The sequence below is a fragment of the Oncorhynchus mykiss genome, chromosome 30 (assembly GCF_013265735.2).
Source record: "Oncorhynchus mykiss isolate Arlee chromosome 30, USDA_OmykA_1.1, whole genome shotgun sequence".
NCBI lineage: Eukaryota > Metazoa > Chordata > Actinopteri > Salmoniformes > Salmonidae > Oncorhynchus > Oncorhynchus mykiss.
Window position 1 is genome coordinate 36,751,455 of NC_050570.1, and position 16,129 is coordinate 36,767,583.

The 16,129-nt window shown below is 42.3% G+C and overlaps 1 pseudogene; it reads left to right on the forward strand.

Moving 5' to 3' along the window:
- The first annotated feature begins 9,487 nt into the window (after positions 1 to 9,487).
- On the forward strand, positions 9,488 to 15,857 carry LOC110520996 (annotated as a pseudogene).
- The last annotated feature ends 272 nt before the right edge of the window (positions 15,858 to 16,129 follow it).

Below are 16,129 nucleotides of genomic sequence, written 5' to 3' on the forward strand. Positions count from 1 at the left end.
TACAGTACAGAGTGTGTTCTTAGTGCCAGCATCATTTTGTGTTGGTAAATGGAAAGCTACGAAAAATATAGATAAACTCTCTTGGTAAATAGTATTGTCTACAGCCCTCAAACTCAACTCTAGACCTCAAAGCCAGTTCCGCTGAATTTAATTGTTCCCCTATAATCAGGGACTGATTTAGACCTGGGACACCAGGTGTGTGCAATTATTTATCAGGTAGAACAGAAAACCAGCAGGCTCCGGACCTCGTAGGGTCTACAGGAAAAGGAGGCCCGAGCACACCCTCATTCTCAGCTGATCATAGGGTATTCTAACTCAGGCGAGCAGAACCATAATATTTGAGATCGTGCACTAGCTGCTGTTAACAGAGACAACCCCCCCCCCCTCCCGAGTTTAACCAACGCTACCTTTCAGTCCTGCCGATTGTATAGAAGAACCAGCTCGGTTTATGTTTTCCACGTCCTTGTTCATCCATGTCTCGGAGAAACATAGGATATTATAGTTCTTCAAATCACGTTGACAGGATAGTCTTGAACGGAGGTCGTTCAGTTTATTCTCCAGTGATTGCACATTCGCCAATAGAATGGAGGGTGGAGGCGGTTTATTCACTCGCCGACGTAGTCTCGTCAGGTATCCCGCACGCCGGTCTCTATAACGCCGCCTCTTCCTTTTTGAGTGTCAGGGTTTTGGGCCTGGTCTGAGCAGAATGTCCTTCGCCGCCGACTCACTGAAGTAGAAAGTCTCGTAGAAAGGATTGCGGAAATGTGTGGACAAAAGTTAAGATCTCTTATGCAACTGTTTGGACTAATGATTGCACCCCTTGACAGACAGCTAGGTCAGTGTATAGCCTTGGTCAGCATTGGTCAGTGCACTGTCAAGAAATATACAAATATAATGCACTTGAGTGTAGGGTACCTTTTCCAATATATATATATATTTTTTATGGCCTGAGAAATAGTATCTTTCATTGATTGTTTTGCCAGTTGGATCGTTTGTGGGAGTGGGCAGCTCTGACAGTCAATAATGTATCCTAGGGATTCTGGGCTATCTGCCATTCATCTTTCAACTAGGAATAAAGGAAACGATCATTGAGGATTGCAAGAAGTCAGAAATATGGAAGGTAATGGGACTGGACCTGTTTATTTTGACACAACACTCACTATTGCATTCTTGAATGCATTCCTTCACCGTTCCATCACTTAGACCATGTTAATTGGGTTACGTGCAGTATTCCCGACTGCACACTGCTGCGTGGGAATGCATTGTATGCTCTGTTTATGATGGACATCTCTCTTGTCTAATGTGAAACATTCAACACAGTGTCTTAATCAAAAGGTGGGAATCACCAGTATGTCACACTAATGGGAATTATACTTTTCATTTTTTAATTGTTTTTTATTTTACTAGGCAAGTCAGTTAAGAACAAATTCTTATTTTCAATGACGGCCTAGGGTTAACTGCCTGTACCTTGTCAGCTCGGTGGTTTGAACTTGCAACCTTCCGGTTACTAGTCCACCGCTCTAACCACTAGGCTACCCTGCCGCCCCAAATAGATGTCATAGACCTGGCCTTACTTGCGACCGTTGCGGATTGTAACTATGATTTCAGGACAACAATATGACAGCAATTGTGGTGGTGCACAATCTGTGGTTGACTTCGCTTGTAATTGGAGAATTACATTGCAAGTGGACGCACCTCAAAGTGACGCTTCTGTTTCATGTAGAAGGGATGTGAAAATATTAGATCCCTGTAAGGCTGTCTGTTTTGTTACATGCAAGATGGATATAAGAATGTGTCCCCACAACAGCATAAGCAAGACTGACATATCATTAGCATAGAACTTCTTATGTACTCAATTAGTACAAATAACCAACGGCTACTTAGAATATGTTTAAAACAGTTCTAGGTTTGACAGGGCTGTGAATGTGTATTTGTAGTGAAATATTTCCATTCAGTGTTGACAGTGTGTGGATGCCTTCATTGGTGACTTCAAGCTGAAACCTAAGTACAAAGCAGCCTATGTTTATTTCACTGACTGTAAGTATGTACTGAGGGAAGAAATATTCAGTCTTTTTTATTATAAACCCCTTTATTGATGGTCAATTCTGGAACTCTCCCCACATCAGATTGTTCTGATGAGTTGTTCAGCAAGATGAAACAGTACTGTGCAAAATACATACGTGTCTACAGGGAAATAAACATTTCCTTCTTGCCCCAGGAGTCCCAAGTAAGTTTTTTTTCATTTTCCATTCACATAAGAAACTGTTACTCTCCCTTACAAAATAACTTGCACCATGTCAGTTACAGTAGGTTATTCATTTGTGTTGGTCTGTGAGTGTCTGTTGGTGCTGGATATCCGTAGGGCAAAAAGGTACACAAAATCCTGGAAGGGCGTTGCTCTAAAATCTTAATATGATGTTATATTATGTGGCAATCTGTCAACGCTAGGATTCTGTAACAGAATATCTGGATACAGTAACACTTGCAGATTTATTCAAAAGACCTGTTCTGTTGTCAGGAGAAAATGCTCGAGGGGGGTGACTTGGATTATATGATCTGTGTTTTATCCCTCTAAAAAAAACAGCTTTTAAGAATGCAGAAGCATGGGAAGATTATCAGTTAACGTGTGTTGATGGCACCTAGTATTTGAGAGTGAAGCTGAACACGATGAATTCAGTCAAAATTATTGGCTTTTGTAAATGGCATAAACACTTTTCTGGATGTTCCTCTCATCCATGTACAGTGGGGAGAACAAGTATTTGATACACTGCCGATTTTGCAGGTTTTCCTACTTACAAGGCATGTAGAGGTCTGTATTTTTAATCATAGGTACACTTCAACTGTGAGAGATGGAATCTAAAACAAAAATCCAGAAAATCACATTGTATTTTTTTTATTTTACCCCATTTTCTCCCCAATTTTGTGGTATCCAATTGTTTAGTAGCTACTATCTTGTCTCATCGCTACAACTCCGGTACGGGCTCGGAAGAGACGAAGGTTAAAAGTCATGCGTCCTCCGATACACAACCAAGCCACCCTGCTTCTTAACACAGCACGCATCCAACCCGGAAGCCAGCCGCACCAATGTGTCGGAGGAAACACCGTGCCCCTGGCAACCTTGGTTAGCGCGCACTGCGCCCGGCCCGCCACAGGAGTCGCTGGTGCGCGATGAGACAAGTATATCCCTACCGGCCAAACCCTCCCTAACCCGGACGATGCTAGGCCAATTGTGCGTCGTCCCACGGACCTCCCGGTCGCGGCCGGTTACGACAGAGCCTGTGCGCAAACCCAGAGTCTCTGGTGGCACAGCTGGCGCTGCAGTACAGCGCCCTTAACCACTGCGCCACCCGGGAGGCACACTGTATGATTTTTAAGTATTTAATTTGCATTTTATTGCATGACATAAGTATTTGATCACCTACCAACCAGTAAGAATTTTGGCTCTCACAGACCTGTTAGTTTTTCTTCAAGAATCGATCCTGTTCTCCACTCATTACATGTATTAACTGCACCTGTTTGAACTCGTTACCGGTATAAAAGACACCTGTCCACACACTCAACCAAACAGACTCCAACCTCTCCACAATGGCCAAGACCAGAGAGCTGTGTAAGGACATCAGGGATAAAATTGTAGACTTGCACAAGGCTGGGATGGGCTACAGGACAATAGGCAAACAGCTTGGTGAGAAAGCAACAACTGTTGGCGCAATTATTAGAAAATGGAAGAAGTTCAAGATGATGGTCAATCACCCTCGTTCTGGGGCTCCATGCAAGATCTCACCTCGTGGGACATCAATGATCATGAGGAAGGTGAGGGATCAGCTCAGAACTACACGGCAGGACCTGGTCAATGACCTGAAGAGAGCTGGGACCAGAGTCTCAAAGAAAACCATTAGTAACACACTTCGCCGTCATGGATTAAAATCCTGCAGCGCACGCAAGGTCCCCCTGCTCAAGCCAGCGCATGTCCAGGCCCGTCTGAAGTTTGCCAATGACCATCTGGATGATCTAGATGAGGAATGGGAGAAGGTCATGTGGTCTGATGAGAAAAAAATAGTACTTTTTGGTCTAAAGTCCACTCGCCTTGTTTGGAGGAAGAAGAAGGATGAGTACAACCCCAAGAACACTATCCCAACCGTGAAGCATGGAGGTGGAAACATCATTCTTTGGGGCTGCTTTTCTGCAAAGGGGACAGGACACACAGCCAGGGCTACTAAGGAGTGGCTCCGTAAGAAGCATCTCAAGGTCCTGGAGTAGCCTAGCCAGTCTCCAGACCTGAACCCAATAGAACATTTTTGGAGGGAGCTGAAAGTCCGTATTGCCCAGCGACAGCCCCGAAACCTGAAGGATCTGGAGAAGGTCTGTATGGATGAGTGGGCCAAAGTCCCTGCTGCAGTGTGTGCAAACCTGGTCAAGAACTACAGGAAACATATGATCTCTGTAATTGCAAACAAAGGTTTCTGTACCAAATATTAGGTTCTGCTTTTCTGAGGGGCTTTGACCCTGTGACCCCCATCCTTTTAGCTTGGCATGTACCTTAAACATGTTCTTGAACAGAAATATAGTGCCTTCAGAAAATATTCATCCTTTGTGTCACTGGGCTACACGCAATACCCCGTAATGTCAAAGTGTAATTATGTTTTTAGACATTTTTACAAATTCATAAAATATGAAAGGCTTATTTCACTTATAATTCACTGTTTCACAATTCCAGTGGGTCAGAAGTTTACATACACCAAGTTGACTGTGCCTTTAAACAGCTTGGAAAATTCCAGAAAATTATGTCATGGCTTTAGAAGCTTCTTCTAATTGACTTAATTTGAGTCAATTGGAGGTGTACCTGTGGATGTATTTCAAGGCCTACCTTCAAACTCAGTGCCTCTTTGCTTGACATCATGGGAAAATCAAAGCAATCAGAGCAATTTCCAAATGCCTGTAGGTACCACGTTCATCTGTACAAACAATAGTATGCATGTGTAAACACCATGGGACCACGCAGCCGTCATACCGCTCAGGAAGGAGACACGCTCTGTCTCCTAGAGAACAACAGCAAAGGACCCTGTGAAGATGCTGAAGGAAACAGGTACAAAAGTATATACAGTGCCTTGCGAAAGTATTCGGCCCCCTTGAACTTTGCGACCTTTTGCCACATTTCAGGCTTCAAACATAAAGATATAAAACTCTATTTTTTTGTGAAGAATCAACAACAAGTGGTACACAATCATGAAGTGGAACGACATTTATTGGATATTTCAAACTTTTTTAACAAATCAAAATCTGAAAAATTGGGTGTGCAAAATTATTCAGCCCCTTTACTTTCAGTGCAGCAAACTCTCTCCAGAAGTTCAGTGAGGATCTCTGAATGATCCAATGTTGACCTAAATGACTAATGATGATAAATACAATCCACCTGTGTGTAATCAAGTCTCCGTATAAATCCATTTCTTAAAGATATCCATAAAAAGTGTCGTTTAAAGTTTGCCACAAGCCACCTGGGAGACACACCAAACATGTGGAAGAAGGTGCTCTGGTCAGATGAAACCAAAATTGAACTTTTTGGCAACAATGCAAAACGTTATGTTTGGCGTAAAAGCAACACAGCTGAACACACCATCCCCACTGTCAAACATGGTGGTGGCAGCATCATGGTTTGGGTCTGCTTTTCTTCAGCAGGGACAGGGAACATGGTTAAAATTCATGGGAAGATTGATGGAGCCAAATACAGGACCATTCTGGAAGAAAACCTGATGGAGTCTGCAAAAGACCTGAGACTGGGACGGAGATTTGTCTTCCAACAAGACAATGATCCAAAACATAAAGCAAAATCTACAATGGAATGGTTCAAAAATAAACATATCCAGGTGTTAGAATGGCCAAGTCAAAGTCCAGACCTGAATCCAATCGAGAATTTGTGGAAAGAACTGAAAACTGCTGTTCACAAATGCTCTCAATCCAACCTCACTGAGCTGGAGCTGTTTTGCAAGGAGGAATGGGAAAAAATGTCAGTCTCTCGATGTGCAAAACAGATAGAGACATACCCCAAGCGACTTACAGCTGTAATCGCAGCAAAAGGTGGCGCTACAAAGTATTAACTTAAGGGGGCTGAATAATTTTGCACACCCAATTTTTCAGTTTTTGATTTGTTAAAAAAGTTTGAAATATCCAATAAATGTCGTTCCACTTCATGATTGTGTCCCACTTGTTGTTGATTCTTCAGTTTTATATCTTTATGTTTGAAGCCTGAAATGTGGCAAAAGGTCGCAAAGTTCAAGGGGGCCGAATACTTTCGCAAGGCACTGTACATCCACAGTAAACGAGTCCTATATCGATATAACCTGAAAGGCCACTCCAAAACCACCATAAAAAAAGACAGATTACGGTTTGCAACTGCACATGGGGACAAAGATCGTACTTTTTGGAGAAATGTCCTCTGGTCGGATGAAACAAAAACAGAACTGTTTGGCCAAAATGACCATCGTTATGTTTGGGGTAAAAAGGGGGAGTCTTGCAAGCCGAAGAACACCATCCCCACCATGAAGCATGGGGGTGGCAGCATCATGTTGTGGGGGTGCTTTGCTGCAGTGGGGACTGGTGCACTTCACAAAATGGATGGCATCATGAGGAGGGAAATTATGTGGATATATTGAAGCAATATCTCAAGACATCAGGCAGGAAGTTAAAGCTTGGTCGCAAATGGGTCTTCCAAATGGACAATGACCCCAAGCATACTTCCAAAATTGTGGCACAATGTCTTAAGGACAACAAAGTCAAGGTATTGGAGTGGCCATCACAAAGCCCTGACCTCAATCCTATAGAACATTTGTGGGCAGAACTGAAAAAGTGTGTGCGAGTAAGGAGACCTACAAAAACTGACTCAGTTACACCAGCCTTGTCAGGAGGAATGGGGCAAAATTCACCCAACTTATTGTGTGAAGCTTGTGGAAGGCTACCCAACGTGTTTGACCCAAGTTAAACAATTTAAAAGCATTGCTACAAAATACTAATTGAGTGTATGTAAACTTCTGACCCACTGGGAAGGTATGTTTTTTGTTAGGGAGAAATGTTTCCTCCTGTGTCTGACAATATATCACTGACAATGTCACCAGCAAAGCACCCCCACACCATCACACCACCTCCTCCATGCTTTACGGTGGGAACCACACATGCGGAGATCATCCTTTCACCTACTCTGCGATTCACAAAGACACGGCAGAACCAAACATCTCAAATTTGACTCATCAGACCAAAGGACAGATTTCAACCAGTCTCTAATGTCCATTGCTTGTTTCTTGGCCCAAGCAAGTCTCCTCTTCTTAATGGTCCTTTTAATAGTGGTTTCTTTGCAGCAATTCGACCATGAAGGCCTGGTTCACGCAGTCTCCTCTGAATAGTTGATGTTGAGATGTGGCAGATACTTGAACTCTGAAGGCTCCAATTTGAGGTGCACTCTAATGAACATCCTCTGCAGCAGAGGTAACTCTGGGTCGTCCTTTCCTGTGGCAGTTCTCATGAGAGCCAGTTTCATCATAATTCTTGATGGTTTTTGCGACTGCACTTGAAGAAACGTTCAAAGTTATTGAAGTTTTCCGCATTGACTGACCTTCATGTCTTAAAGAAACTGTCGTTTCTCTTTGCTTTTTTGAGCTGCTCTTGACATAATATGGACTTGGTCTTTTACCAAATAGGGCTATCTTCTGTATAATACCTTATTATAAGGACTTCTACCTACCTTATCACAACACAACTGATTGGCTCAAACACATTAAACAGGAAAGAAATTCCACAAATGAACTTTTAACAAGGTACACCTGTTAATTGAAATGCATTCCAGGTGACTTCCTCATGAAGCTGGTTGAGAGAATGCCAAGAGTATGCAAAGCTGTAATCAAGACAAAGGGTAGCAACTTTGAAAAATCTCAATTGTAAAATGTGAACTTGGCAAAAAAAGAAACAACCATTTTTCAGAACCCTGTCTTTCAAAGATAATTCGTAAAAATCCAAATAACTTCAAGGATAGGGTTTAAACACTGTTTCCCATGCTTGTTCAATGATCTACAAACAATTAATGAACATGCACCTGTGGAATTGTCATTAAGACTAACAGCTTACAGACGGTAGGCAATTAAGGTCAGTTATGAAAACTTAGGACACTAAAGAGGCCATTCTACTGACTCTGAAGAACACCAAAAGAAAGATGCCCAGGGTCCCTGCTCATCTGCGTGAACGTGCCTTAGGCATGCTGTAATGAGGCATGAGGACTGCAGATGTGGCTAGGGCAATAAATTGCAATGTCCGTACTGTGAGATGTCTAAGACAGCGCTACAGGGAGACAGGACGGACAGCTGATTGTCCTCACAGTGGCAGACCATGTGTAACAACACCTGCACAGGATCGGTACATCAGAACATCACATCTGTGGGACAGGTAGAGGATGGCAACAACTGCCCGAGTTACACCAGGAACGCACAATCCCTCCATCAGTGCTCAGACTGTCCGCAATAGGCGGAGAGAGGCTGGACTGAGGGCTTGTAGGCCTGTTGTAAAGGCAGGTCCTCACCAGACATCACTGGCAACAACATTTTGTCTCACCAGGGGTGATGGTCAGATTCACGTTTATCGTCGAAGGAATGAGAGTTACACCGATGCCTGTACTCTGGAGCGGGATCGATTTGGAGGTGGAGTGTCCGTCATGGTCTGGGGCGGTGTGTCACAGCATCGTCGGACTGAGCTTGTTGTCATTGCAGGCAATCTCAACGCTGTGCGTTACAGGGAAGACATCCTCCTCCCTCATGTGGTACCCTTCCTGTAGGCTCATCCTGGCATGACAATGCCACCAGCCATACTGCTCGTCCTGTGCGTGATTTTCTACAACACAGGAATGTCAGTGTTCTGCCATGGCCAGCGAAGAGCCGGATCTCAATCCCATTGAGCACATCTGGGACCTGTTGGATCGGAGGGTGAGGGCTAGGGCCATTCCCCCCCAGAAATGTCCGGTAACTTGCAGGTGCCTTGGTGGAAGAGTGGGGTAACGTCTAACAGCAAGAACGGGCAAATCTGGTGCAGTCCATGAGGAGGAGATGCACTGCAGTACTTAGTATCTGGTGTGGCCACCAGCTGCATTGACTGTTACTTTTGATTTTGACCCCCCTTTGTTCAGGGACAGATTATTCCATTTCTGTTAGTCACATAGTCACACGTCTGTGGAACTTGTTCAGTTTATGTCTCAGTTGTTGAATATTGTTATGTTCATACAAATATTTACACATGTTAAGTTTGCTGAAAATAAACGCTGTTGACAGTGGGAGGACGTTTCTTTTTTGAGTTCATTTCTTTTGGTTACTACATGTATTATTTCATAGTTTTGATGTTTTGTTGTCTTCACTATTATTCTACAATAAAGACAAACCCTTGAATGAGTATGTGTCCAAACTTTTGACCTGTACTGTACGTTTTGGGGTATGTTTTTTTACGTACGCACAGTTTATAAATGAGGCCCCAGGACCTGGTGTCCCTGGAGGTGTTAAAAGGACAAATGGATGAACAGGTTGTTGGTACATCTAGTTGTCACCTGATGTCCCTAGTTTATGTGGCCTTTTGTAAGGAAGCATGTTTTACTTTACACACACCACACATATGCCTACACACACATCCACTCACTGTTTGTTTGCTGTTGTGTTTGTGCTGTTGGCAGTGTCTTCAGTCTTTGTCTGTTTTGTCTTAAATTGATTTTTTTGTTCGTTTTTATCCCAGCCCCCGTCACCACAGGAGGCCTTTTGCCTCTTACCAGGCCTTCATTGTAAATAAGAATTTGTTCTTAATTGACTTGCCTGGTTAAATAAAATGAAGTAAAATCATTGTTTTTATCATTATTTTCTGTTTTCTAGATCACAATAAGTGGCTTATCGCAGCTTATGAAAAAGATGCCCCACTCCCGCAAGCAGGTGGCTCAGGTATGTAGCACCATGTAACCTGGTCCGTTTTGGTTGTCATCCTGAGTTGGTCTGCTCTGTTTGGGTGTGATGCCTCTGAGGCCCAGTATATTGTGGTGTTTCTTTTTCCACCTGCTCTCTATGATAATGATACTGTGGAAAAACAGGTCAGTCCTCTATTATGTGACTGGGTTTGTATGGAAATTAAAGCTGTTCACTTATACTGCCATGTGGGAAAATGTATTGATATTAGAATAAAATATTAGACTGGTTTTCCTCAGCCATGTTTCTATGTCAACCACAGAACAATGTCCATCTGAATTTGACTGAAGACTGTATGAACCACTTCCAGAGGAATGTGCAGAAACTCTGCAAAGCTGAGCAGGTATGCTTTACAGCGTCTCCTATTTTTGGACAACATGTGACTGTTGTAATGTACATGTCCCTTATGTATGACCTTGTGGTTTCTGACTGATGCTGTGTGTTCACTGTTGTGTAGGACCTGGCAGTAGGGTCTGATGTGGAGGGTCAGAAGGTGAAGGACCCGATGAGGACACTGCTTCCTGTGCTGTTGCACCCCCACGACATCTACGGCAAGATCAGAGCTTTTCTCCTCTACATCTTCAGCCTCAACGGCAAGTCTGCTGCTTTGACTCACCCTGTGCCCTCACAGTTTGAAAGAGGATCTTTAAATGTACATGTAAACATTTAGACGCGTTTATATGGCATCTATTCAATTGAAAATTCAAAAAAGTTTACAGTTTTAAAATGGAAGATCGTGAATTCCTTATGTGCCCCTTGACAAAAGTACCATTGGAGCTTCAGCTATAGGAATATTCCTTCAATAGAATCTATTTTCGTTTGGCCTGAGGTAACTTTAGTCAATTACTATTTTTAAAACCTTTTTCTTTCTGGTTCTGAACAGGAACAACAGAGGAGAACCTGAACAAACTCATCCAACACGTTAAGATCGAGGAGGACAGAGTTTATTCTCAACTGTAGAGAACTGGGAGTCCCCATCACATCTTCGGTTAGTGGGATTTTATAGGGCATAGCTGTATGTAGTTTGCTAGATCTTAGCATGGTCATAGCCCAGGTGGATTATACAGTACCATCAGTGTATTGTATTATAGAGTGGAACTTAACTAGTTTTATGTTTTTTCTTGCTATCCTTATTTTGTATCTTCTTACCTTAAACTTTACTTTTATTTATGGTTTCGTTTCTATGTCTCTCTTTCACTCTCTCCCTCCAAGCTTGTTCCCACTGCTTAGGTCGTCTCGAAGGGAGCGATTTCAGGAAGAGACATACAACCTGTCCAGATGGACACCTGTCATCAAAGACCCGATGGAGGTCAGCGTAATGCAGATGATGATAACGTTGATAAACCGTTTCTTTGTCTCACAGAACAGAACTGTGTCACTTAGCTTTTTTCAGGCACAGGGAGGGAGGGAGTTACAAGGGCAGGGTGGAGCAGGAAGTGATGGGCTCAAACAGAACCTGTATTCACAAAGTAGGAGTGCTATTCTAGGATCAGTTTACCCTTTTCAGATCTAGGTTCCATGGACAGTTTGGACCTGATCGTAGATCAGCACTTCTTCTCTGAGACACTTTGTAGAGTTCGAGGTGTCAAAAAAGCTCTGAATGTGAAGTTTTATTACAGTTTTCATAAGTGCACCCCATAAAAGACACACCGGTAGCCTACACACCCGTTTCACACGTTGTTTGTTGTTATCTGTCAAAGCGGCACTACAATCAGAGGCTCCATGTGTAGCAACTGAAGTGGGAGATGAATAATCAATGCCGACTGGAAGGAGTAGGCTACAATGATCAACCAACAGGTAGGCTAAGGTATACTATGAATAGAGTGTTGATGCAGTCAAGACCGGCACTACCAGATGGTATGATAGATGGCAGCAACAACTTTGTCAAACTAATGCCAGTCAGTTTGGCCACTTTGTTTTCTCTATTTCTCTCCCTCCTTGCCACACACACCTGCCCCTGAGTCTCCATTGAAGTTTCCCACCCCCAAAAAGTTTCTCTTTAAAACGCATGTATTTCGATATCCGAAAACACATCATGATATTATTATTCAAGTAGTAAAATCATTTCAAATGCCCATCCCTAAATTGAACAAAGGCTCTGGTTACTCTGCTAGGGATGGGCATTTGAAGTGATTGCACTATTCAAATGTTCAGATAGTCCAAATACATGTTAAAATTTCAATGGAGACCTGCTCACGCTACGAACTTGTTGCTGCCATAGGTTATCTATCATACCATCTGGAGGTAGTGCCTGTCTTGACTGCATCAAATCATTGTAAAGAAGCTAGCTAGCTACAGTAGTCCGCTAAGTTAGCCAGCTAGCTCAAGTAGCAAGTGTAATTTAGGCTATTTTGCTACGCTCCCCGTACTGGTCTACAACAACTCCTTTCATATTAAACAGCACGCTACCTTTTGATCATTGTAGCCTCCTCCTCAATTAGCCAACTTCATTCTGTCATTTTTTAAATTACCCATGGAGCCTCTGTAGCGCCTCTGATTGACCGACAATAAGCTACATGTGTGTAGGCTACCAGTGCGTACTCATAAAAACTGTCTGTTAGGAATTGTATGAATAAATGCGTAAACAATATCCCCATTTTAAATAGAACTGTAACTAAGTAAACTATACCCTGTTTTACATCTGATTAATAATGTTAGTTCATAAAGGGATTATGTGGCATGAACAAGGAGTAATTAAACATAATGAACACCATTCCAACTAGTCTGGGTAGGAATGGGTTGTGGGTTAAGTAAGCAGATAGGTTAATGACCCTATGGTTGAACCGACAAAACTTAGCTCTGGGGTGTTTTAGATAAGGCAGTGAGTGCATTCCTAGGTTTTATGTTAACTAGAACTGTCAGCTAAGTGGTGATCGATAATGGTGAGGGGTCAAGAGTTAATTCAGTTGTGTTGTGTGTCCGCGTTAGTGAGTCGGAATGAACCTTTAAACTTGCTTTGTCTCGGTCGAGAGGAGGAGATTCATTCACCAATGACGTCATGTTTTGTATATAAACTGTTGTTCGTGGTAACATGTTGTAATGGTTTTCATCTGTGGATGAAGGATCGGACCAAAGCACAGCGTGGTTAGAGTTCAACATGTTTAATAAAGACCATAAACGCTACAAAATATCAAAACAGTCCTATCTGGTGCAAAGACAGAAGACAACCACCCACAAAACCCAACACAAAACAGGCTACCTAAATATGGTTCCCAATCAGAGACAATGACTAACACCTGCCTCTGATTGAGAACCATATCAGGCCAAACATAGAAATGGGAAAACTAGACACACAACATAGAATGCCCACTCAGCTCACGTCCTGACCAACACTAAAACAAAGAAAACACAAAAGAACTATGGTCAGAACGTGACACATGGTAGCGCGCTCTGAGAATAAATGCTATTATCTAGTATTGATAAGACTGGTCTCCGTCTATTTTATGCAAACAAGAATCTTACAAATTCTCATAAAATAGATTAAGTGAATTCAATTAATGAAAACATATTGGAAAAAGTGAAATTACGTTAACAATGTCATAGAACAATTTTATTAACATTTTGAATGTAGTGGCCTTTCCTTGTAGGCTATGTTTATTTAATTTATCTAGGCAGGTCAGTTAAGAACACATTCTTGTTTACAATGACAATGTTTACAATGACAATGTGATGCAGTGCCTTAGACCGCTGCTCCACTCGGCCCCCTTATGAAGCAAGGTCACATTCATAATTTAGTTTAATTTTAGACAAAGCCTCTTCATTGTTAAAATAGGCCTACAGAGAGGAAGGGGTCCATCCAAATCATATTGGTGCCTGGACCCTATCCTCACATTTCAAGGCTGTGCTGAGACATTTACTTATTAACACTCCAAGTCCCCCTCAGGTAATCCCAACTGTAAATTGTCAGCATTGTCTTTATACTGCCGGCCTGCACCAGGTAACCTTCATTGACTCTTGTTTTAACCCACGTCCTCGCTCGAGGCATAAGCCCAATGGTTCAGTTGTATACAATCCTGTACCTATTCCAATTGAAACCAATCCCATGGCATTTTCAAATAATGGGACTCCATAACTCCATCTGACCTGAAATCCCGCAGCTGCGGTCTTGGAATTTGTTCATATAAATGCCAGAAGTTTGATTTCAAAGATGGATTTGATTTTAAATTCTAGCTTCTCAATCCAACGTGAACATTCTGGTAATTTCGGAAACTTGGTTGAATAATTCTGTGCTGGACTCTGATGAATCTCTGTCTGCTTATAATATTTACAGATTGGACAATTTGCAGAGGTGGTGGTGTAGACATATTTATAAAGGACAATTTAAATGTTACAGTTTCTCTTGCTGCCTCTCTCCCTAAGCAGTTTGATTGTCTCGTTCTTAATGTGGGCCTTGGTCATAATAACCAGCTGACACTAGTAGGAGTGTATCGCCCTCTCTCGGCTCCCTCATGTTCTCTTAGCAATTCAGATACATTAATGTTATCTAAGTATGGTAAATCTGAACCATTCATTTTAGGCGATTTCAATATTGATTGTGGGACGCCAGTGTCAGATACATTGAAAGATATTTGCTATGAGCTACACCTGTCTCAGCCTATAACTGAACCTACATGGCCACATCCTAAAGATCCATCAATCTACCCTGATTGATATTATTTTGACGCATACTCCAGATAAATATGTTGCTGGTGGGGTTTTCCCAGTGGATTTGAGTGACCGTTGTCTATGTCAGAGATGTGAGAATGCATCAATCTAAGCCTCGTGTCATCACTAAGAGGAACTTTAAAAACGTGTGAACAAGCTTTTTTACATTATTTTAGTGACCTTTGTAGACTGCAAATTGACCACAATAATCCCAGATATAGTATTTAACTAAAACACCATTTCAAATCTTGCTCACATTTGTAAATGATCTCTCTATAATGCTTGGGAATACTTGGGACCAGACTTCCAAAATTAAAATCCCTTGGAGACAATTTCTGGTATTGTTAGTCTTATGTCCAAGAATGAAAATCCCCCCAAATATTAATTATTTTGTGGATTTGTTTAGGGCTCAGAAGACTTTTGTGGGGTGGGGGGGAGGCAGGCAAATAAAAAAACCCACGTGCCAAATTCGGGTCTGCGGGCCGACAGGTCGGGAACCCTGCTTTATAGTCTAGGTCTCGGATATGGAAGAGATGCAGATGATTATTTTTTAATTAATAAAATCATATATGATAATGTGACTTAATAATAAGTTCCAATCTCACACACACCCTCTCCATATCTTAATCCCTCTCTCCTCTCCTAGTGCCCGTCAGAAACACAAGGCCAGTTCTCAGGATGAGCGGAGGAGTGGCTCCAGGCTCATCATATTCGTCATCGGAGGGATCCGCTACTCAGAGATTCGCTGTGCCTACCAGGTCACACTGTCCATCAAGTCCTGTGAGGTCCTCATAGGTGGGTACCAACAGCAGTGGGTGAATCTCAAAAGTATTCACGGTTAGTTGCGTCCTCTCTCGTCGCTTCCAAGGTGAATTGAGACTTTTGAGATTCACCCAACCATTGCTATTGTCCCAAACTACAGCCCAGTCAGTACCTGTTCTAGTGCTTGACACCCCCTGTTGTAAATACACGGTAGTACAAAAAACAACAGGTAATGAATGAAAAATGAAGATTCACAGTACGACAGTATGGTTCTGTCATGGTCTTGAATGTCAGGAAAAGCAACACTACAGAATGTTCTTCATCTGTGATTTTTATGACATTATTTTGTTAGTAAACAAACATGTAATTTTCATTACATCTCCAGGATCATCCCACATTGTGACCCCAACCAACCTCCACCAAGGAGTCCTTTACAATAGTGAAGGAGTGACCCACCCTGTAACCCTTCCCCCTATGTAACACCAACCACACTCCCCTTTTCCCTGTACCCCTTCCTCAAATGTAACACCGCCCCCCCCCCCCACGTTGGAAAACCTGTGAGAAATGCTTAGAGATGTAATTTGGATGAAATAAGACGTTGAAGAGCTGAGCTAATGTTGTACATATGATGTAAGCCATGTCTGCTGCTTGCTAAACTCTCACCCTGCTCTTACTGTTTATATTTTCTCACCTGTATTATGATTATCAACAGTGTTTTATCTTGCTGTGTTGAACAACTGATAAACAAATGG